General features: G+C 38.6%; 1 protein-coding gene across 9 annotated transcripts in view; it reads right to left on the reverse strand.

Moving 5' to 3' along the window:
- CTNND2 (catenin delta 2) overlaps window positions 1-23040 on the reverse strand; it is a 931128-nt gene that overhangs the window by 615634 nt on the left and 292454 nt on the right. For 3 of the 9 annotated variants that reach the window (XM_073993152.1, XM_015451217.4, XM_045394726.3), the window contains exon 1: window positions 180-256. The exons of the other annotated variants lie outside the window; for them this stretch is intronic. The gene's annotated coding sequence lies outside the window, so the exon portion shown is untranslated. Of the gene's footprint in view, window positions 1-179; window positions 257-23040 lie in introns of those variants that run through there. 9 annotated transcript variants of the gene reach the window in all.

The raw sequence follows: 23040 nt of genomic DNA on the forward strand, positions 1-23040 counted from the left end.
AATGTTCAGATGCTGAATAAATTGATAACTGTGAGGTCAGAAATAAATTCTTACCATATTTTCTACACATAACTTTAACCTGCATTTTTAAAACTTTAGTTAAAATGATCACAAAAACAACATTCATAAGAAAGCACTGAAAAACCAAATACAGTTAGTTTTCACTTTTTGTCTTTTACCTTTGCTGTACGTTTTGAAATAAATGGTCCTTAAATACTTGAAAACTGTAGTCTAGGCAAACAAGACGACTAGTCCCAAAGACGAAGGGTTACTCTTCCCTCCTTCCCCGGGCTGTGGAGCGGGCGGTTCCTGGCATCCTACCCACCTCCTCCTGCCTCCCTGCACCATGGCTAAAAGGAACCACAGAGCAGCTCAAAAACCGAGAAGGGAGGGAAGAACAGCCTCAAAAAAGTCAGGAGGCTGAATTAGCCTATGGTAATTTCTGCTTTCACTGGCAAACAGTTTAAGAGAAAGCAAAGCAAGACATATCAGAGATACCACAAGCCCAGTGGTTGCTGTCTTAAAAGAGAAAAGAATAGAGTTCAGCCAGGCACAAAGGTCTCCATGGCAACAGTGAATTTAGACCCCCATTGGCATTATTTATGCAACATTTCATCACAAAAGGACCCTCCCACTAGCCTGCCTGGCAAATTCTAGTTTTCTAATCTTCCTTTGCCTTGAATGTATCTGGATTCTTAGCTATCTGCATGTTCACATTAAAACACATACACACACACAGACAAGACAACAACAAGAACAACAAAAGATCATGAAATTATTATCAAACTCAAAGCAGACTTTATTTCCTTGATTAATTCAAAAGCAAGAGGCAGATTCAAGATTGTTTAGAGTTCATATTCAAAGCCAGTCCACTTTTGGTTTCAAAGATGAACAGCTGTTCAAAAAATAAGTTTATTCAAATTATTTGGTTTTTTGAAACAGATTACAATTCAAAGAGAGTACAAAATGGCAAAATCTAACCAACCCAAAAGGCTCACAGGAAAGAGAACTTGCTAGATATGGACTTTGAAGCTAAATTTTATATAATGATATCCATCCCCACCCACTCCCAGCTATTATAGTACCTCAAACAACTCCTTTGAGTCTTTTACCTGATTCTTTCTATTATAGCCACAGCTTCCAAAAACATAAATTCCGCAAAGTATTTTAAGCACTTTTTATTGACCTGTGTACCAAATGCATCCCAGGTCCACATTTTATAATTAGATGACCTGGGACAAGTTATTTAACACAGAGGAAATGCCCCAGTGGAATTAGGTTGCTGTGAGTACTAACTAGATGATATCTGCAGAAGTACTTTCTTCAATTCTAAAACAATATACAAATGTAAATGGTTAGGATAATACTGGATGGCATTGAAAGGAAACACTAGTCTACATTTGACAAGGGCTGTATTTAGTATTAGTTCAGATAAGAATTAAACAAGGTGACTTCTTAAAAATAAGATTTTGTAATTTTTTTTTTTTTTTTTTTTTTTTGAGACGGAGTCTTGCTGTGTCGCCCAGGCTGGAGTGCAGTGGTGCGATCTCTCATTGCAAGCTCCGCCTCCCGGGTTTATGCCATTCTCCTGCTTCAGCCTCCCGAGTAGCTGGGACTACAGGCGCCTGCCACCACGCCCAGCTAGTTTTTTTTGTACTTTTAGTAGAGACGGGGTTTCGCTCTGTTAGCCAGGATCGTCTCCATCTTCTGAGCTCGTGATCCGCCCACCTAGGCCTCCCAAAGTGCTGGGATTACAGGCGTGAGCCACCGCGCCCAGCCCTGTCAATTTTTTTCAAAAACATACAAGATTATTAAAAATTCAGAGTACATACTTTGTTAAAGTACCGGGTAGTCCTTATTCCATATACTTCCAGCATCAAATCCATTCTCCTTTTTGTAAGGTCCTCTGAGCTGGCTGCACCATGGTCAAGCCATCATGACATTCCCCTGCCCTTGTGATAATGTACTTCGTGATATTCCCCCGCCCTTGTAAAAGTACTTTGTAGGATACACCCTCCCTGCCCTTGTGAATGTGCTTTGTAGGATATATCCTCCCTGCCCTTGAGAAAGCACTTTGTAACATCCATTCCCTGCCCTCAAAACAATTGCTCCTAAGTCTGCCACCTATCCCAAACCTATAAACTAAAGATAATCCCACCACCCTTTGCTGACACCTTTCTCGGACTCAGCCCACTTGCACCCAAGTGAATAAATAGCTGTGTTGCTCACATTAAGCCTGCTCAGGTGGTCTCTTACAGGGACGCACTTAACACATTTTATACGATTGCTTGTCTAGACCTAGAGTCTTTATTCACCTTTACTTAGGTATTGACACTATGTTGGCTTTAAGGCAATTTTGCAAGAAAGTTCACAGGTGCCTGTCTTTCCTGTTAATGCATGTTTAAGAGGATTTTCCATTACCTGTAAGGCACACAAATGTCCCCATTTACAATGGGGTTACAAAGGGTTACAATGTCCCCATGTAACCCTCAGAGGCATTTTTCACCTAGAATGGAATGTTCGTGGTACCTCCATTAGCACAACTCACCATCATTCTCTGTGAAGGCATCGCTGGAATTGTGCCCTACTTAGAAGGTTATACAACTTTGGGATCACACTTTTCCTCACTCACAATTTGGAAGAAATCATTCAGTTACCTCTGACACTGAAAACTGCAGAACAGAATTAAAAAGCCAGATTGATATATCGCTCTTGTAAGAAAATTACTTTCCCAGGTGAGAACTATTGTAAAAATAACAACCCATATATTAGCTCCTGGTTATCTCTCTTCCACATCTATTGCCTTTTTTTTTTTCTCTCTTCTGCTTTATTTCCTCACACCAGTTCTGTTTATTTCTGTACTGTCTGCTTGATGCTTCTAACATGGTTTCATTTCAGCAATAGTTTTCTTTTTCTTTTTTTCTTTATTTTTGAATAATCTTTGCCAGCTCATTTGTTACTCCTTTCAGGCCTCCTCTATCGTATAATGATTTCTTTTTTTTTCATTTTTGTTCATAATTTTAAACTTCTTTAAGATATAAAAAATGGTTAACTTTCTCTGACATCTCCTGAGGGTAATTTTATGTTTCTGCAGTTATACTTTCTCTGCCTTTTGTATATTATTTTTGTGTTCCTTTATTCTCTTTTTGATTTCTTTCTTACTTTTTTTGGACAATGTCAACCCACTATCTTACTTTAAATATTCCAGTTTATTACTTATTTTTGAATTATAGCAACCTTATCTTGGCCTGACTTTTGCTTGGTAACAGATTGGGGAGGGGAGCAATTCTAAGTATGAAAAAAAGTGAAAGCAGCTGGTAGCTGAAAATGTAGTTCTTATGCTACCCACCCCCCAAACCCTGACATTATTTTCTCCTGTTGGAGCTTGTCCTTCATAGAGTTCCCTGTCTCTCCTGTGTCCCCTCATATCTTCAGAACTCAATGTTTCAGTTGAGGATTATGACTCAGGAACCTATAAGGAAGGAATGCTTCCTTCCTGCCTTCCTGCCTTCCTGCCTTCCTGCCTGTCTTCCTGCCTTCCTGCCTGTCTTCCTGCCTTCCTTCCTGCCTTCCTGTCTTCCTGCCTGCCTGCCTTCCTGCCTGCCTTCCTCCCTGCCTTCCTGCCTGCCTTCCTTCCTGCCTGCCTTCCTGTCTGCCTGCCTGCCTCCCTGCCTGCCTGCCTTCCTGCCTGCCTTCCTGCCTGCCTGCCTTCCTGCCTGCCTTCCTGCCTGCCTGCCTTCCTGCCTGCCTTCCTGCCTGCCTTCCTGCCTGCCTGCCTTCCTGTCTTCCTGCCTGCCTTCCTGCCTTCCTTCCTTTCTGCCTGCCTTCCTTCTGCCTTCCTTACTTCCTTCTTCTTCTTTTTTCTAAAATGAAATATGCATACTGTATGGTATCTGGGAAGAGATGTCTAAACTCACATATCTCTTTCATATAAGTTTGTGGCTGATTTATTTCCTAGTATTATTGTAAATGGAATTTTATTCTCAATCCTCTTGTATTTTTGGTTCATTTTAGTGTTTCCAGGAAAGAAGTAGAATGAAATCAACATTGTGAGATAATCGTAATAGTGGTTTAAGGGAAATCCCAAAGATGCAAAAATATTTACTCTTGACAAAGTTCAACAGTATTAAGTAAAAAAACAAAACAACAACAACAAAAAAAATCTTTGTAGACCAAAAATAGTGGGGGAAAGCCCTCAATTTGATCAAAACAACAACCAAATATCTACCAAAAAATTATAATCAAAACCTCAGCATGCTTTTCTGGGGAGTAAGGGGCCTGAGTTAATGGACAGTGGATTCTAAAATTTATATAGAAATGCACAGAGCTAAGAAGACCAAGCAGTCTTAAAGGAAGAGAACAAATCTGGAAGACAGCCTACCAGATAACATGGCGGACTAGAAAACTGCAGTCATAAAGATTGCATGGTATCCATGTAAGGAGAGACAAACAGAACAGTGGAGCAGAAGAGAAACCAGATGCCAAGCCACACATACACCTGATTTACAAGAAATATGACACTGCTATGCAGAGGGAAAGATAGTGCCTTCAGCTGTTGGAAAAAAATGCAACTTGACCCCAGTTGCAAAAAATAAAAAAAAATCAATTCCATCTGGAGTGAAGGGCTAGATGTGAAAGATTAAATGAAAATGCTTACATGCAGCGCATGCATGACCTTGGAGTAGCCAAGGCTTTCTTAAGCAGGACGCAAAATGAGCTAACCATGACAGAATATTAAAAAGTTATAAATTGGGCCATATTAAAATTGAGAAAGTCTGTTTATCAAAGACACCATCAGAAAAGTGAAAGTATACTAATGGGATAAGATGTTTTCATTCTCTCTCTGTATATGCGTAAGTCTGAAATGCAATGTAATATGACATTAATGGACAACCCAATAGAAAAAGGGTAAAATACTTAACAAGCACTGTACAAAAGAAAACAACCACATGACCCATATGGCCAATAAATAAATGAAAAGACAATTGATATAGTTTGGCTCTGCCCCACCCAAATCTCATCTTGAATTGTAGCTCCCGTAATTCCCATGTGTCATGGGCAGGACCTAGTGGGATGTAACTGAATCATGGGGTTGGGTTTTCTCATGCTGTTCTCATGATAGTGAATAAGTCTCACTTGATCTACTGGTTTTATAATGGGCAGTTCCCCCGCATATGCTCTCTGGCCTTCTGCCATGTAGGACATGTCTTTGTTCTTCCTTCAGTTTCCATCATGATTGTCAGGCCTCCCCACTCATGTGGAACTGTGAGTCCATTACAGCTTTTTTTCCTTTTAAATTACCCAGTTTCCAGTATTTCTTCATAACAGTATGAAAATGGACTAATACGACAATCAATTTCACTACTCACCAGCGTACAAAATTTTAACCACCATAGGATGCCACTAAGTACTCATTAGAATGATAAAAATTTAGAGAGCTAGATAATGCCCAAAATGGCAAGTACTGGGTGTTACTGGAACTTTCATAGAACTGTAAGTGGGAATATTTGTCAGCAATTCTACTCGATAATGCCACAAACTAAAAAATGTGCACCTAAGTATACCAGAAGACATCTCTTATAATGCTCATATCAGTCCCAACTGAACACTACAGAAATGCCCAGTCACTAGAATGAATATAGTATAATATATGTACACAGTGAAATACTATTCAGCAAAGTAAACCATGTAAAACCGCACACACTATTAGGACTGAGTCTCACACACATAACAGTGAGCAAGCCGCATTTGCTGGAATATATTAGGTTGGTGCAAAAGTAATTGCAGTTTTTACCATTAGAGCAAAAACCAACATTTTTCTGTATGTATATTCTGCTTTTAAAAGGGTTCTAAATTATTTTATATCCTAGATTTTTGAAAGCTATAACAGGCATGCACATATAAAAACAGGAATATTATTTACCTACTAACTGTTCTTGATTTAAAAAAATCAATTTCAAAGGTTTCTAGCAATATTGTTGCCAATTTTCATCTTAAAGAAAATGAAGGATTTTTACATTTTACAAAATAAAAGTAGAACTAAAGTGTAAAGGAATCACTATTTGCTGTGGTATCATTAACGTTAAAATAATTGACTATGTTGTGGCCCTTTGGACAAATAATCACAAAAAACAAATAAACAAACACACAGAAACAAAACCTACAAGATGTTCATAATGTTCATGTCCTGGCAAATTTTATCTACTCATATGGACAGAGGGGTGGAAGAATAAGTAGCATTAACACAGAAAAGCTTTAACATGAAATGGGTGACTTGGTAGTGATTTACAAATAAGTTAATATTAACAGTTAAAATGTTTATGCTAACAAAACTTGATATTTAGGAGAGACTTTAAAAGACATGACTCCTGAAATTGTGGCTTCTTATTTTCTGATAATCAGCATTTCAGTGTAAAACTCTGTAATTCTACTTATTATCCTTCCAGACGCTAAGGTATAAAATTACACACAATTGACAGCCAAATTACTGAGTCTGCCTTCCAAGGGACATGGGGAAGCTCCAACACAAAGATTCTTTTGCAATTAAATCCTTGCAAGGAGTAATATTTTTAGGGCCAGCTCATCTTTTATTTGTAATCCAACAGTTATCGCTGCTGAAATGGATTGCAGGAGGTGGTTAAAAAAAATGGGGAAAAGGGATGAGGAAGGAAGTCAAACAAACAATGCTGGACTTTTGCCTAGGGCCCTTGTAGTGACAAGTACTCAGATACAACTGAAACCCCAGTGCTGCCTGCTGCTGCCTTAAACTCTTGAAATCAAGTGTCAGACAGACTCAAAAACAGGACTTTTGGTACTAAGAGACTAGATGTACGTGTCATCACACACACTAGCTAATATCCCTGAATCCAGTGTAAATTCAAAGTCTGTACTAGCAGTGTAGGGTCTATTAAATCTATTAATAATATATATTCTGGTTATTATTTGCTTTAGCAGGGTATAAACCTCTTATTTGAGACCTCACATGCCTTCCTTCAATTGGTGCCTCAAACTAAAGCTCACTCAATGACAGATGAGGAAGACAAAATGATTTCAGAAGCAGCTCTCTACCCTGGCATGAAATTAATTTCACTGTATTCAAAACAGGGTTTCTCAAATGGAATGTATAGTTGACCATCTCGGTAATAGTTCAACTTTAAACCCACTGGCATACCTGATGTTGTAAATTATCAATCATGAAATTCACATGATTTTATATTTTTGGGATTAAAAAGCTTAAAGACGGCAATCTCCATCAAGTTATCAAATACACAACGACAATGATTGCCAGGAAATTAACTTAGAACAGACTTTTAAAAATGTATTAATTAATTAGAGGTAAAGAAACACATCTGCTATATGGAATCAGCACCACTGCCTCCTAAAATGCCACGATGCATCAGTTCTACTATAAATATATATTATTTCCAAATAATATCAATAATAAATGCAGGATCTCACTTTTAAAGTAATCTCTTTCTCCAAGACACATTCACGCATGCACATAGGCATGTGCGCCTTTGCAGAATGCAAAATTTAAAATTACAAATTGAGAGTATCTTTATGGCAGAACTGGGAATATTTTTTGTTTATTAGCAGGCGGAAAGCATCTATCATATTTCATCCTTTTCTAGATCTCAGGCATAAATTTAAGGCACTGTCTTCTAAGAAATAACTCGACTTGTTTGACTACTAAGAATACTGCATCCTAATCACCCAGCATTAAGAGTGGCATTTGTTTCAATTTTTTGCATATTTAGCTCATGTCTTTACTTGATATCCCTTAACATTTATGTAAAGTGGTGATCATGAATAATACTCTGTCAAGACAGAGTGGGCCCTGTTTCTTTGACTGGGCTTAGGTATTATGTCATTGCCCTTGGCCGAGGCACCTAAGGAATACCAATAAGAAAAGGCACATGACCGAGCATTTTAAGTTCTTCTCACAATGTGCTTGGCTAAGGCACTAGCCAAAGAGACTACTTTAAAAATATTTCTGTGCAAAGAGAAATAAAACAAATGAGTAATTTCTTGAAGACATATCACATTTCGATACATCAAAGCATAACTATATACATGTTTTTGTATAACCATTCCCTGTAGGATATATTTGCCTTGGGTATTACAAAAATCCCTTACATTTAGGCTGGGATATTTTGTCCTTTAAAGAGTTAACTTCCTACAGCCTTGGGAAGTTCAGATGTGTAGGGGATAGCAGTTAAAGGTGCTTCCTTGGAGGTGAGGGTTACAGGTGGACAAACAGGCTGAACATGACTGGCATTCCCCTGTTTCTAGGACTCCAGTGTTCTCTTTGTGCTTTTTGTTTGCTTATCAGCATTTTTTTAACTGATAGCAGTGTTTAAACTGTTAGCAATCAATCTTTCATGAATTCTAGTATATTTGTTCCATTTTTTCTTGACTGCCTGAGAACAAGCTCTCATTTGTTCTTTGTACTATGGTGAGGTTTGGTGTGTGTGCAGCAGGACAGGCAGCGAGAACCCAAAAAAGTCCAGCGGAATCTCTGACGATAAAAGGATGCTGCTCACAGATATGGCAGCACTGTTTATTAAACCGATGTGAATCACAACAGGCTCCAGAACTCATCATTTGTAGATATAGCACGTTGTTCTTCTAGAATTTTGAAGACTTTTCTATAAGACTTGTTGAATACACCTCTATTTCTGAACAGTGCCTATATATCGGTATCTTAAAAATGGAGCCCTTCCGTGTCTGTTACAGCCTAAGTTGGTTCTAGAACTGAGATTGCATTATTTCAAATCAATGTTTAGATGTCCACAGGCTTTGCTTACAGCTTTGTAAAGCTCTTAAATACTGAGTTTGCTCCCTTTATTACCCAGTCCATCTGGAATGAGAGGATTCCTTGGTATTTCAAAGCTGCTGACATATATGATGGACTGGATGAAAAATTTAAGGCTCATTTAGCTCTACAGATTTGTGTTATGTTCTCTATTTCTTGCTCTAAGCTTACAATTTGGCCTTAGCCAATAATGTGCTTTTCTTAATTCACAAATAAGCATTCCGAATTAGGGAATATTCTTGTTATTGAAACAGGGTGTCAGTCACCCAGGCTTGTGTGCAGTGGTGTGATCACTGCTGACTGCAACCTTAACCTCTCAGACTCGGGTGATGCTCCCACTGCAGCCTCCCAAGTAGATGGACTACAGGTGTGTTCCACCATGCCCAGATAATTTTTGTATTTTTTGTAGAAAAGGATTTTGCCATATTGCCCAAGCTGATCTCAAACACCTAGGCTCAAGTGATTCGTTTGCCTTGGCCTCCCAAAGTGCTGAGACTATGGGCATGAGCCACGAAGCCTGGCTGCGAATATTCTTTAAAAAGATAATAATAACAATGAAGATAAGTAGAGCTGGTATTTTACTGAGAAGGCAACTCACCGCGGAATAATGAGGAGAACTCATTTCCCATATCACTGAAATTACCCTTTTCCATATTCTCACATGATAAAAACAGCTGTATTTTTGCTGCTGTTGTATCCAAAAAACAGTTTAGCCTTAAAGTAAAATGTTATCATTCTTTCTGTGTGCATCCAATGAGGCAAGCTATTATGATCTCATTTCATAAATGAGGAAACAGATTCAGAGAAGTTAAATAATTTGTCCAAAATCATGTTTGTGTTCTTAACCACTAGAGAGACCTATCTATAATCATTTACCAAGTTTTAAGTTTGTCTTCTAGGAGCCATGGCTAACAACCACCACATCATGTTCTCATTGGGTTCATATGATAATGATAAATCAGATTCTCCATCTATACCACAACCAAGGGAGATAAGTGCTGATGAGGAGAAATTCCAGCTCCCTAAGAATCAGGTAAGTTCCTAGGGGTGACAGGACTCCAGGGGGGTCTCCTACCCAGTAATCCCACTAAGCAATTCTTTACCACCATGGTTTTGTCAACTATTCTAAAGGTAATCAAGGTTGATACTGTATACACATTTTAAAATCCTTTATCTGATTATATTTAAATGGTATAGTGTTGCGCCTCCTTAAATAAGAGGAAACACATATCACCTTTCTTTTCATTAAGCCTCCTATGGGAGGGCTTACAAGTTGAGGGAAAGGAGGAAGTGTCTATTTCTTATAGTCTTAATATACGAATTGAAGATGAAGAGCTTCTCCATGAAAACTGATGAAAAATATAAGACTTAACCAAAAGATTTCACAAACAAGTGTAAATGTAAAACCTCAATATTTATTATAGTGAATATGCATTAACAGTTGGGTCAAAAAACATGAAAAGTAAGCATCTTGTATTAGTGCGTTCTCATGCTGCTATCAAGAACTACCTGAGACTGGGTAATCCATTAAAAAGAAGATGTTTAACTGACTCACAGATCCACATGGCTGGAGAGCCTCAGGAAACTTACAATTATGTCAGAAGGTGAAGGGGAAGCAAGGCACGTCTTACATGGCAGCAGGAGAAAGAGAGCGAGCAAGCAGGGAACTGCCACACACCTTTAAACCATCAGATCTCATCAGATGTCACGAGAACTCTATCACAAGACAGCACCAGGAAGATGGTACTAAGCCATCTGAAACCACCCCCATGATACAGTCACCTCCCACTAAGCCCTACCTTCAACACTTGGGGATCACAATTCCACACGAGATATGAGTGGGGACACAGATCCAAATCATAACATCTACAGCAACATCAAAAATACATGGGGCAATCTACTCAAGGAGTTCATGATAACATAGCAGTATTTCCTGGAAAACTAAAAAAAAAAATTATAATAAGTGCTACAGGAGAAAAGTTAACTGCCCTAGTAAACTTCATCTTGAACAGGTATTTTATTTCTAACAGATGTTTTTGGAAGCTTGTGTCTTCTAGAACTTTTCTGTAGTTATAAATATATTTACACATTTATTTAATGACCACATTTGGAGTTTTGAAAAAGTAACTCCTTTTGTGTATGAAACTTTGAAGTTGCCCATAATAGTTCTTGCCATATATAGCATTTCTTCTCAAATGTGACATCCATGACTGGCAGAGGATTTGGGTTTTTTTGTTTGTTTTGCTTTTGCTAGTTCTTACAATCCCAAACAAGTAGAACTTGTAGTTATTCATGAGGTCCATGTAGATCAAAGGTTAGATTTATATCTGTGAGTACAATTCAGTGAAAAGTCAGAAAAATGAAAAAGTGATTACGAAAACGAAGTTTAGACTTTCCCTTGGGGTTGTCAGGCCAGGACGCTTGATATTCTGGTGATGAGACATGGAACACTGATTTGGCTATCTAATTTCTTGAGTCTTATTGCATGCCCAGGAACCATAAAAGTGGAAGTTTCTTCTGCTCTTCTGATGGCATTCTATGGCCATAGAGTTAATACTTGGGTTACACTCAGAATTCCAAAGTTAAGAAGTGGCTCCAAAATGCATCAAGGTACCTACTTTTATCAAGTCCCAAATATTGAGACCACAAATGATTTTTATCCAATTATAAACCAAAACTATAAATATGGATCTGGACCGGGTGCTGTGGCTCACACCTGTAATCCCAGCACTTTGGGAGGCTGAGGCAGGAAGATCACGAGGTCAGGAGATCAGCACCATCCTGGCTAACACGGTGAAACCCCGTTTCTACTAAAAAAAAAAAAACAAACACACAAAAAAATTAGCCAGGTGTGGAGGCGGGTGCCTGTAGTCCCAGCTACTAGGGAGGCTGAGCAAGGAGAAGGGCGTGAACCTGGGCAGCAGACCTTGCAGTGAGCCCAGATCACACCACTGCACTCCAGCCTGGGCAACAGAGTAAGACTCTGTCTCAAAAAAAAAAAAAAAAAAAAAAAAAAAAGGATCTGAATTTAAATTATCTATGATTAAAATATGTGACTTAAATTTCCATTCCTCCATCTAGCATCTAGAGTTTTCCTCAGCTGACACTGTCAATGTCCAAGGCAATCACTGAAGTATTTACCTACTTACGGATGAATATACCTATGCTAACACAGCAAATTTGTGGACACATTGTTGTGTCAAGTATGGGAAAAACATTTGCTGACACCTAAATTCTAAGCAATATGTGAGGTACACTAAAACTAAAACAAACAAACAAAAAAACCAACAACAAAAAACTATGTATTATACCTATCAAATATTTTCCACAGATTAAGTATATTGTGTGTTGTAGGCAAATAATTGTGCTAATATGTGTGCAAATCTTTTATATGAAGACTAGGCCAGGCATGGTGGCTCACGCCTGTAATCCCAGCACTTTGGGAGCCTGAGGCAGGTGGATCACTTGAAGTCAGGAGTTCAAGACCAGCTTGCCCAACATAGTGAAACCCCATCTCTACTAAAAATGGAAAAATTAGCCAGTCGCGGTGGTGCACACCTGTAATTCCAGCTAGTTGGCAGGCTGAGGCAAGAGAATTGTTTGAACCTGGGAGGCGGAGGTTCCAGTGAGCCGAGATCACACCAATGCACTCCAGCCTGGGCAAAAGAGCAAGACTCTGTCTCAAAAAAAAAAAAAAAAAAGACTAGTCCAGGAAATTGTATTTCAAAATTATTGGGCAGAACATTTCCTGACAATGATGTTAGTAAATTAGCGTAGTAGTAATAAATAGCACAGAAATCGGGAGGTAACGAGAGCATTGGTGGTAAAAGTGCGGTGGGAAGAAGGTACCAGCAGACATTGTGAAGTCGTCCATGAGTGCTTGCCTCCTGGTGACAAGGGAAGCTCACAGGTAAAGAGCTAAATTAAATGAATACAAAGAATTCTAAATCTGACAAATACTCTAATTTGACTTGCATAAAACAGCAAGGACTTTTTTTTTATACATGATACTCTATTTTAGTAATACTATATATACAGATGTCGAAATATCTTAGGATGCCACATCTCTGAATGTATAACTAAGAACTATGTGAATAATGTGTTTGTATCCACAGATGTATAAACGAGAACATGCATACCCATATTTCACATAAACATAATGTTGAGCAACAAAATATTTGAGAATGACAGGAAAGCTAGTATCACATTGTTTCTTTTTCCCATAGCATTATTTTCACCTGTTTTCTCTTTATGACCTAATTGGAATGATCAGGTTCCATCCTTCTCCATTTTGCATAGACTCTTTCTTGCAATTCTATGGAAAATGATGTATTGTTCTATAATAATTTTATTTTTTTGTGAAAAAAATGAAAGGAAGACACATCATATTAAGCCATAAATAACTGGAAAAGATTTAATTCCAGTTATTAAAAATAAAATTTAGATCTCTAAATTTTAATGTGGTCTATTTGAAAACGCTTAATCATTTTAAATTTATTCAAATTATTTTATTAGATGTAATTGTTAATATTTAATTGTTCACTTCTCACAACTCATTAAGATTTTAATAACATATTTTTCTAAATGACAATATATCATAATAATACAAAAATGTATCTGCTGCTTATAGTTTATAAAATGGATTTACATAAATTATCACTTTTGATCTTCTTAATAATCTTTTAAGTAGTTATTAAAATCTAAAACCAAAGAGATATTATGAATTTAATAACAGAAAGCTAATTTAGATCAAAATTCTTATTTGGGAAGTTAAACTGCCAAGCTAATTACTGAAAATACTCAGGCACACATTAAAATATGCTTCAGTGCTTAGGTACTGCTCATTAAAGAAAGCACCTAGATAGTAGTACTATGTCTCAAAACATACACCAGAACCTGTTCACCTCAAATCTGCCCCCGCCAAACACTCTAGAAGATTTTGCCAAGTGGGGAAAAGTGCCCTCCTCCCTACTACTCTGTGTTCCCAAGGCTCAGGCAGGCATTCCTCCAACAGGCTGTTAATTAAGTTCCCTTAATAATAAAGGGATGTAAAGCACTATGGGATACAATTTCTCCCCTCAAGAAGGTTAACAATATAATTTCTTTAAAAATATATTTGATTATTATAAAATACTCCATCATAATTTAATTTTTAACATTACAAGTGGCTCATAACAATGCAGTAGCATCACTTCAATATCAATATAATCATAATTAGGAAATTATAGATAGAAATCTATTCGAGTTTTACACTGTTGGTACCAAGAACTCAGTGATTTTTTTTTTTTTTTTGAGACGGAGTCTCGCTCTGTCGCCCAGGCTGGAGTGCACTGGCCGGATCTCAGCTCACTGCAAGCTCCGCCTCCCGGGTTTACGCCATTCTCCTGCCTCAGCCTCCCGAGTAGCTGGGACTACAGGCGCCCGCCACCGCGCCCGGCTAGTTTTTTATATTTTTTAGCAGAGACGGGGTTTCATCGTGTTAGCCAGGATGGTCTCGATCTCCTGACCTCGTGATCCGCCCGTCTCGGCCTCCCAAAGTGCTGGGATTACAGGCTTGAGCCACCGCGCCCGGCCCAACTCAGTGATTTTTATCATCTGGGAAGATCTGAGAATCCAAAGCAACACAAATGAATATTTCGTTTCAGGCAAGTTCCCCACGGACATGTGTCAGTATGCATAATCAACATGATGACATTAGATAATACTATTCAAACACCCTCTTGGCAGTTGAAGCAAGAAACAAGGGCACTGCCCTTTGGCCACAGAGACCAGAGAGTCTCCTCCAGTAGTCTTTCCAGGTGGCAGAGTGACACACTGAACCACTGGGGACTCTAATGGAATAACCTTACAATAGTCATGTTTGAAAAAGACAGAAACCAAGAGACAGCTTTGCTTTCTTTTTAAATATATATACACATAAAAATATATTATAATATGAAAAAATATATATTATATTATATATTATTTTAAAAATCATATATATATATTAAATCAACAGTCTGGAATACTGCTTTCCATTTTTCAAGCTAATATTGAAGTAATATTGATGTATGTTGATAGAACGAAGCAATCTTTGTTCTAAATTTCTCCTGTGCCTAAAATTGATGAGGGAAAAAATCTAGCACATTACAACATAATAAATAATAATGATTTATTTAAATATTTTTATAACAGAAATGAATAGGTTGGTAATTTAAAAGCAAAGATGCTTCTCAGATTATTCTCTACCCTATTAGAAAGAGGCATTTAGGAGAGGGTACTCCACAATGGGCATCTTAACAATAACAATCACAACAAATTGTTGACCCTTTATGCCTCTACTTTCAAAATGCAACCCGTACTCATCATCGTGATAGAAGCATAAATGTCATTGCTTCATAAATCTATTGAACAGATTCCATCTATATTTAGTATATTAAAAAGTTGGCCACCTACTTTTGCAATACGAACATCAACAGTTCTGGTTTCCAAAATCGATCCCACAATGAACCATCCCATGAAACAAACACAATTAGTTCATCCACATTATAATTTTAACGTCACAGTTCAACTTGGCTACCCATTGCTGGTGTCGTTGTCAGGACCTCACATGCTACACCATCACTCTCAAAACCTCTTGCCTGTCTGCAAGTATCCAAGATTACCCTGCCACATTCCTGCTTCCACAGTGAAATCAACTAGAGGCCTCAAAGGAATTCAGAGTAAATGGCTAATTATAGAGTTTGCTACATTCAGCCTTATTATCATATTATTTTAATGTAAAATGCAAAACCCAGGATGATTATTTTCCCTAAAAATAAAAGGCAAGGCTATATGACAGAGCTTGAGATGATAATACATAGTTCAGAGAAGTCTATTATACAGTCCAACAAATTACTAGAAGAATCTCATTTTTATTATCATTCATCCTTCATTCTACAAATAGTTATTAAATATCCATTTTGTTCCAGGCACTCTTCGGAAGGGCAGCAACAGATGTGATCCCTCCCTCACACAGCTTACCGTCCAGTTTTATTTTGGAAACACTCCATATTTGATATCTGCTTCTGCTTCTTCCAGTAGCTCAATTTTATCTCTTTTAAACAAATCAGCATATATATTCCTAGTTACTTGCATATAGCAAACACTTAATCATTGCCTGACAGATTGAATTGGTATTTTCCTTTTTAATTAATAAGTGTACACTATTAAGGCATATTCTGAAATTTCAATATGATTGGCTACTTCACTGTCACAGAGGGTGAAAATAAGAACACAGAAGTTTACTATTTGATGTTTTGTGAGTATTCATATTCACAGGCTTCTTCTCCTTTTACTGTTGAAGTCTCAGTTTCTGGAATGTGGTTTATGGGGAGTGAGACTCTGGAATAAAAACAGTGTTTCATTTATGCAGCAATGAGCTGAGGCAACCTGTGACCCATGTCTTCACAGCCATCCATTTGGCATGAAAAATTTACAAACTCTCTACTAGTTGCCATGAGTTGGACAGTGTCCATGATCTAGACATAGTACAAAATTCTTTACATATACCATCAACAACATTCACCATGGAAAGGAAAGCACTATTGATCTATTTGAAAAATGAGGGAGATTCAAGAATGGGAGTGGCTCACGTCAAGCCCCGCGGCTGATGTCTTGTGGAGCATGGGTCTGCGCACAGCTCTGCCTCCAAAGACTCGAGCTTCCTCCTGCAACATGTGAACCCCAAGCTTTGCAAGTCCCCTTGCCCTTCTGTATACAGTCCATATTCTTTCTCCATCTACCTTATGTCCTCTGGCTTTTCCCATCTTGGTTCTTCCTCTCTCTCCTAGAAAGTCTGATTCTCGCCTTCCCCAGATGATTCTAAGGCTCTGACACTACCCGGACCCAATTAACCACCCATGTCCTAAGATCTCAAAAAATATTCTGTTAAAACATTTGCTTTTGTATTTTCAGAAGCATTTATAATACCAAGTACATCAGAGAAGAAATGAGAGAGAAGAGATTCATGGGCATTTGTGTTGGCTTTTGGTTTTAGAGATGGAAGACCTACTTGAGCATTTGTCCAGTTACATTTGTGCAATTTATTTACCTGTGCTTTAAGAATGTTGAAAATAATTACAAGTTTGGTATGATGCAGAAAGGTATTTGGAGCAAGTAACAATAGCTCTGAGTTTTAGTTATAGCACCAGGATTCCTTGGGGAGGTTGCTGAATTCATCTTAAATAAAGTTCTTTAATTTATGAAATGAGAAAAACTCTTATACAGTATAGCTCAAGAGAATATTATAGGAATACAGTCAGATGAAACTACAAGTTCTTTGGGGTCAAGGGCTTAGTCACATACACATTCATTCTCCTAACAGTGCCAAGGGGGACTCTAAGTAGAGGCACACTGGTGCCCACACAACAAGACATGCTTACTACATGAACATACACATATGAAAGCAACTTAAATTATACAGAATGACCACATGTTTATGTTAATGTGCTGAAGATTTGAGCTGTAGCAAACAGACAAGGGTCTTACATTCTACTGAAGCATCACAGACAAATTTAACATCCACACTAAATGAAGAGGATGGTTTCTCAAGGTGATAAGTCCTATAAAGAAAGTAAAACAGTCTGGTAAAAAGATAGAGCTTTTGCAGGAATAAAAAGCCCCTTATAGACCATATTAAGATTTGGATTTTATTCTAAGCACTAAAGAAAGCCATTAGAGGTATCTAAGTGGCCTGATCTTGCAGGTGCTGTTTTTAAAAAGATCAACTTAATGTATTATGTTACATTTAATGTGACCCTATCTAGAATAACAGGAGTCATAAAGAAATAGTCTTGTTTGGATCTGAAATGCCATGGTTCATAAAGATCATATAAGGGACCAGTGAGGAGTCTTTTGTAACTATGCAGGAACGGTGGTCACTGGAAATTTGGTGGTAGTGGTGGAGGGAGAGAAGAAAAGCCTGCTAAAATAGAGCTAAGAGGGCATGGCAGTTGTGAGAGGAAGAATTCTAAAGATGTCCCCCGCCCAAGTCCCTGGTCCTATAATTACTCAATCAAACATTCACCAAGGTTCTACTGTAAAGGGACTAAAGATAGACTTAAGGTTACAACTCAGTTGACCTAAAATAGGGAGGCTATCCTGAATTATCCAGGTTAACCCAATCTAATCAGATGAGCTGGTAAAAGCAGATAATTCTCCAGCTATACCCAGAGCTGTATGTTCAGAAGAGGCAAGAGATGAGTCAGAATAGAGGGTAAGAGAGATGCAAAGCCAAAGATGGAGGAATGAAGCCATGAGCCAAGGAATACAAGTGGACTCCGGAAGTCAAGAATGATCCTTGGCCACCAGACAGTAAGGAAATGGAGACTCTAACACAAGGATGGCATGGAACTGAATTTGGCCAAGAACCTAGATGCAGATACTTCCCCAGAACCTCCAGAAAGAAATGCAGCCCTGAAGACAGTCTGATGTCAGCCCAGTGAAACCTACATCAGAGTTCCGAGGCAGTGAGATACATAAACTGGTGTTGTCTTAAACCACTAAGTTTGTACCAATTCACTTTGGCAGAAGCAATATAAAACTAACACAGCAGTGGAAAGTATCAGAAGGCAGTAAGGGAAAGAGATGCATTGGGAAGGCTCGGCTCTTTGGACAGAGTTTGAGGGAATGGAGGAATCATTTACTGAGATGGGAAAACATGATGGAAGAACATTTGGGGAGAAAAATGGAAAACACTTTGTTTTGAACATGTGAAGCTTGAGATGTCTTATTCATCCAGCTGGAGGTGACAGGAAGGCAGGAACAAACACAAGCTTGGAACTGAAGGAAGAGGTGAGGGCTGGAGACATGACTCAGCTTTATAAGTGTGTCATAAACATATCAATGATGTTTTTAAATATGGGCCTACATATGTGTTCCCAGGATACCTATATGGATAGATAAACAGAGAATGTCTTCAGGATTTGTTCATTAACAATGTCTAAGAAAAACAAGGAACATTAAGAAGGACAGGAGAGGCCGGGCGCGGTGGCTCAAGCCTGTAATCCCAGCACTTTGGGAGGCCGAGACGGGCGGATCACTAGGTCAGGAGATCGAGACCATCCTGGCTAACATGGTGAAACCCCGTCTCTACTAAAAAATACAAAAAACTAGCCGGGCGAGGTGGCGGGCGCCTGTAGTCCCAGCTACTCAGGAGGCTGAGACAGGAGAATGGCCCGAACCCGGGAGGCGGAGCTTGCAGTGAGCTGAGATCCGGCCACTGCACTCCAGCCTGGGCGACAGAGCGAGACTCCGTCTCAAAAAAAAAAAAAAAAAAAAAGAAGGACAGGAGATTACACCCTGTTATGGGTGGAACTGTATTCCCTCCAGAAAGTATGTGAGCATCCCAATCCCCAGAACACGTGAATGTGACTATATTTGAAGATAAGGTCTTTATCGATGTAATCAAGTTACAATAAGATCAATAGGGTAAGCCCTAATCCAATATGACCAGCATCCTTGTAAAAAGGAGAAATTTAGACAGGCACACAGGAAGAATGATACATGAAGATGAAGTCAGAGGTCAGGAACCTGCTTCTGTAAGCCAGGGAACACCAAAGACTTCCAGCAAACCAGCAGGAGCTAGGGGAGTAGCTGGGGACAGATTCTGATGAAGAAACCAATCTGATGACACCTTGGTCGTGGACTTCTGGCCTTGAGAACTGTGAAACAATAATCTTCTGTTGTTTAAGCCACTTGGTTTCTGGTAGCCTTTAATAGCAGCCCTAACAAACTAATTCACTCACATAATACTGTGAAGTCGATACCTAAGACAAGGCGTACAGAAATATTTGGAGTGGTATGGTCTGCTTATCTGACACATATAATATTATCTCCATCTTTAAAATAAAAAATGATTAAAATATGGCAAGAAAATAATTATATAACAGTAATAATATAGTTTTGATTGCTGAATTTTAAGAAACAGCAAACGTATTTCTCAAGCACAAATTACTCAGAAGTTAGTTTCTTTCATTAGAGGATCTTAAAATCTATGGCAATTCAATTGACAGAAATGATAGTTATTTGAATATTAATCCTCTATTGAAAATGATGGAAGGGAAGGTGCTCAGCAGTCCGAGTTATGAATCCACTTCTGCATGATATTCCTTGTGTTTATTCAAATACTGTATTACTTAACTTAGATCTGTTAATAATGTCAAACTGTCAACTTCCCAAATGAAAGAAACTCAAAACTTGGGCTGAAAGTCTGTGAACACGGCAGGTATCAAACCCCATCCAACTTTAAAAGGAGCACACCCTCTGCTATAAGCAGAAATTGATACCTAATTAGGCCCCATGCAAGGAATGTGTTCACATTGACACTATGCATTAGAAGAAATTCTCAAGTTCATTATCAACCATAAAACCCAGGGGAAAATTCTCTTATAAAATATAACATCTCTGAATTTTATCAACAATTCACAACAAATCTAGAAATAGATGCTACCGTCTTAAGGTATTATGCTGTGATGATTAATATTGAGTGCCAATTCTGTCCCTCTAGAGAACCCTGATGAACACATATACCAAATGCAATGTGAATCTACCTACAGCAGTGGAAGCTATGAAGAGTCCTGTTAAATTCTGAAACACTATGATTCATAGAAACCCAGAAAACACATAGTTGAAAGTAGAAAATTAATGCAGTGTTTTCTCAGCCAGGCCTAAGGCTTTAAACATCATCTATATGCTGATGATTTCCAAGGCTTTCATCTCCAACTCTGCCCTCCCCACTGAGCACCAGATTAATCTAGGCGACTGCCTACTTCCCATCTCCACTGGGTATTTACTTACTAGACTTCTCTAAGTTCACATACCCAGAATAAAATCTGGTATTTCTACCATTATTCCCATTCCACCACTCCACCTTTCCTCTCTCCCAGGCGCCCTTATCTTTGTAAACGGTACCACCAGCAACCCAGTTGTAGGGAACAAATATATAGAAGAGATTCTAGAACAGCCTCTTTCCCCCTACCCCACAATAATACATCAGCGAATTTCTGTTGGTTCTGCCTACAAAGTATATGCTGAGCTCCTCCACTTCACATCATCTCTACTGCTGCCAACTAGCCCATCATCTCTATTCTAAATTTCTGCAACAGCATCTTACTTGGTTTCTCTGCTTCCCGTCTTGTACCCCCTGCCACCCACCCACCACCTCCAGAGTCTTATTTTCCACAGAGCAAGCAGAGTTTTCCAACTGTTTAATCACATCATTTTACTCTTTTGCCTAAAATGTTCAAATTCCTTCCCATGAAATCATCATCGTCATCATCAGCACCATTATCATTCCAAGGATACCTGAGGCTTCTGGATTTGATAGGACTCTGCCTACCTCTCTGATTTAATTTACTTTCATCCTTCCCACTTTTTACTAAGCCCCAACCACATGGCATTTTTTCTTCCTCAGATCCAAGAAGCGATTTCTGCCGCCTGGACCACGTTTTCGTCACATGGCTTCCTCTACTAGTCCTGTGAATCTGAGCACAGGTGTCACTCATCAGACACACCTTCCCCTCAGCCAGCATTGCCCAAGTCTCTCTGGTTCACTCATAGTCTCTTTCTCTGTGTATTTTGTTTTATTCATCCACTCATCCCTATCTGAAACTCTACATATTACTTGTTTATTTTTTCATCTTTTGTTGCTGTTTCTGCCTACGTATTTATTACATGTGTCCCCCAGTAAGTCATGTGGTTTAAGAACTATGCCTTCCTATCTACTGTCCACTAAATCTGAGAGTGTTTTATTTGTTTCTTTTTTATGAATTATGAGTAGTTGATCGAAAGTTTCAGCTTTTGGTTTCTAATGAACACAGAAAATGTGCCCTCTTTAAACGTATGAATTTCTTTCCAAATCAGTGACTCTCAATGGACCCTCTGTCACTGCAATGGTCAGTCTTACCTGATAAAGAATTATTCATCACTCAATGACACCCTCATGGCAGAATGACATTTCTTGAACTCTTGGGAGAACAATAGTCTATTTTATAATACTATTGTATTAAGTAATAGTATTAGATAATAAACACAATTCCAATACTTATTTTTTAGCTTAGTATAGACTGATAAGGCCCAACACTGACCAGTGAAACAACACAAAGGAATGCCTTGTCTGTGTGTTTGAGTGCACTCCGGTCCTAGGAGGATGTGTCTTGGCAAAGCCTGGCTGGGACCCAGGTGGGTTTGAAGCCACCTGCTCCAGGGGAGGCTTGAACCTGGGAGCCTTCTGCATTCACAGCTGTGGGATCTTGACCTCAAGACCAAGTGACAGTAAACTTCTTCCACTTAGTCAGGCTCTGCTAACCTTTTACCATTATAGTTTGTCCCTAACAAAATCACACTGAGAATCTTTTAACTTACACAATGACCTCCTTTAAACATGAGGAGAAATTTAGTCCTGATTTATTTGACAGCAATTTGGTTTGAGTCCTAGTATTTATTATGTTGATTTATGATAACAATATAAGTGCCGATGACAAAGAGTTTTATGACTTGTTCCGGACACCAAGTTCCACTTTAGTTCCCCATACACTGAGTTCTCTCTACATGCACAGATCAAAGTCGCCTGGCCATTCCCTGAGAATGGAGCCCAGGAAGACCTGGCCAGCTCAAGTATAGCAGTGACCTTCATAAATGGATCCTAAGCAAATACCCAGTGCCTTCTCTTGGCCGGGATCAATGTCATCAAGGAAATAACATTGAAAAGCTTCATCTTGCCTCATACACTGTAGCTTGAAATAGCAAACATTTCAAACTCTTTAGCTGAAAAGATGTCAAATAATTTATTTGTGAGAATAGCTGATTTTCACAACCCTATAAGGCATGCAGCTCACAAAAGGCAGCAATAATATCCCCGTTTCAGTGGTGAGAAATTGAGGCCTAGAGAAGTGATGTGACTGGCATAGATTTATAAATCACTATGTTTTAATGCCAGAAGGCTGCCTCGATTTTCACTCTCAGCCCAGGGAACCCACCATCCAATAAGCCACTCTCCTCCACCTGCCTATGTTTGGGTTCTAGTTGGAAGTCCACAAATTTCAAGTAATAGAATGTTATTTCAATGAATGTTGTTGCCTGAATGGATCATAGCAAAAATATAATGACGCAAAAATATCCACAGAGTTCTATTTATGTCTAAGCAGTGTGATCAATTCACATTTCTGCTATAAATGACATTAGAGGTTTGCCTACACTGTTGTCTT

The sequence above is a fragment of the Macaca fascicularis genome, chromosome 6 (assembly GCF_037993035.2).
Source record: "Macaca fascicularis isolate 582-1 chromosome 6, T2T-MFA8v1.1".
NCBI lineage: Eukaryota > Metazoa > Chordata > Mammalia > Primates > Cercopithecidae > Macaca > Macaca fascicularis.